Genomic DNA, 2,491 nt, shown 5'->3' on the forward strand with positions numbered 1-2,491 from the left:
TTCCCACAGGATAATCCTGCTCACCAGGGGCCGGATTTTCAAACGCGTTAAGGCGCCGTTTCTCCTTAAGGCGCCTTAACTTCGGCCAGCGATCTTACGACCCATGTTGGTGCGAGTTAAAGCGCCCTCGATTAAGGCAGGAGGAGAGCAGCCTTAGCGAGTTATGGCGAAACATCAATGACATTTTTCAGCCTTAGAACAATTAATACATTACAATTTGTATTTTACTCAATTACGGTGTCATTAGGTGTACATAAACTAATTGTGGAATCCTAGATAAGGCAACAAGTGTAGTATTCCAACATAACTGATTTGCTTTTCCCGATAGATGCAACCACACACCGTTTTTTTGGGGGTGAATAGAATAATTTTATAATAGCTTTCGTCGTGCTCCGAGCGAATCTAGCGCTCCTTTCCTTCGCAAACGAAGTATAACTACGATATCGGTCCTGATAGCTGGGGAGACCATGATACATATCAGTTAATTTGAGGGGTAATTTCGAGAAACATCATTAGAATACTAGAAGCATAGTATATTAACACATTTCCTTTGCCATGTGATGACCTATTCCATATCTGTTTGGTTCTACTGAGTGTCTATATTCACATCACGTTCACGCTCGAATCTAATTGGCTCACATGATTTCCCTTGCCTACGTCATCCGCTACAAATCCGTCTGATTTTCCGTCAATCTTAGCGACTTTTTGTCATTTGTCGCGGCGTTGGAGGCGTAAGCTTACTGCGGCTCCTGGAAATTGTGCATTTTATACCCTCTGTAACACCGTTATTATCAATTTGCGCAGAATATGGTATAGAGGCAAATTTTTAGAAAGATGTGTTGTACCACTGGGTAAGCTGAGATTTTTTAATTTAGGTGTGTGGTTACATTTTCAATAATACCAATTTTGTTGAAAAGTTTTATCATGCCACGGACTGGACACAGCGTGGTGTTTACGAAATCAGCTGATTGGCATTTACGGTCAAGATACCATAAGAGCCGCCTGAAACAGCAGCTGTGATTGGCCACCGAAGATCCGACGCCTTAAGTGATTTGCAGCTCTGCGAGACTTAAGGCAGGGATAAGGCGCCTTAAAAAACGTTTGTGCATACGAAGCTAAGTCCGAGATACGGCGCCTTTGACGGGCCTTAATTTAGGTCGCCGCAGGACGGTTAAGGCCTCCAGCGCGCCTTAACTTAAGGCTCTTTTGAGAATCCGGCCCCAGGTTGTCTCTGTTTGAGACGGCCCTGGGTGGAGGAGGCCTGTGGGACTACCTAGGATGTCGTGGCTTAGGCAGATTGAACAGACCTGTTGTGAAGAGCCTGAGATGGGTCAAATCCTTGCCTGGTGGCTCACCATGAGGGACCCTTGCAGAAAGAAACGAAGGGTGAATTTGCCAATGCATATCATTATTGCTACTATCATTATCCTCATCATCGTTATGATTGTTTTTGTCGCTGTTGTTATCATTGTTATCATTCTTACCACCTTTATAACCATCACTGGTATTATAAATATAACCATTATCATTGCTGTTATTGATATTATTTCTTCCATGTTCTTGTTCTTTACTTGTAGTTTCTAGTATTATCGTTATATCTATTATTATCATTATCACTGCCTTGGCTCTTTCGCATCACCTTCACCGGTTAATATTTTCAGCGTCTGAAAGATTCTTGGTGCGCAAGACATGGATCTCAAAGGCTCCCGATGCCATGGCAGGTTCAGCGACTGTCTTACTAAGAGTAATATTTCCACTTCGTGTTTTAAAGTAGACTATGATGGATTTTCGTGAATGACTCTCTTTCCCATAGCACATGTTTTATGTACAAAGAGAAAATGATAATACAAATACAGAATCGTCTTCATGTAAAAAATATGACATTATATACATTACAGCAATACATGGCGAACAGAAACTTTTTGAAGTGTGAAATTATTAGTGTTATAAAATAACTTTCAAAGATATTTTTTTGCTAAAGTAAACTTATTCATACGGAGGAGTGACTGAATCATATTAATAATTCTTGAAACGATTGTTTAGTTGGATATTTGGTATTAAAGAAGCTCAGAGTAAAACAAATCTATGACATTGCAGTACATAGTTGTGCTTTTCATGGAGAGAATCTGTGGCTTCACCATTCCACAAAAGCAGTGTCGTGTTTGTCGTCCTTCAATTCAATTTACATTGAACTTTAATATTTGATCCAAAATGATGATAAAGCATGAAAAGGAAAGACACTCATAGACTGATAAAATTCCCCAGTATTAAATATGATAAAGGCATGTTACAGTCAAATAAACTGTACTATATCCGATTTGAAAGCCATTCGAAAGCCCCTGAGCAGTTGCTACTTAATTAACGTCAAAACGTGGCAGTGAATTTTGCTTTGAGTATCGCCCTCGGAGGCCTTATGACATAAATGTCGTAAAGCCTCCAAGTAGCCGCTCCGTTGCGTTACATAACATTGTAAACTTTTGCCTCTATAACT

The sequence above is a fragment of the Penaeus vannamei genome, chromosome 25, assembly GCF_042767895.1.
Source record: "Penaeus vannamei isolate JL-2024 chromosome 25, ASM4276789v1, whole genome shotgun sequence".
Taxonomy (NCBI): Eukaryota; Metazoa; Arthropoda; class Malacostraca; order Decapoda; family Penaeidae; genus Penaeus; species Penaeus vannamei.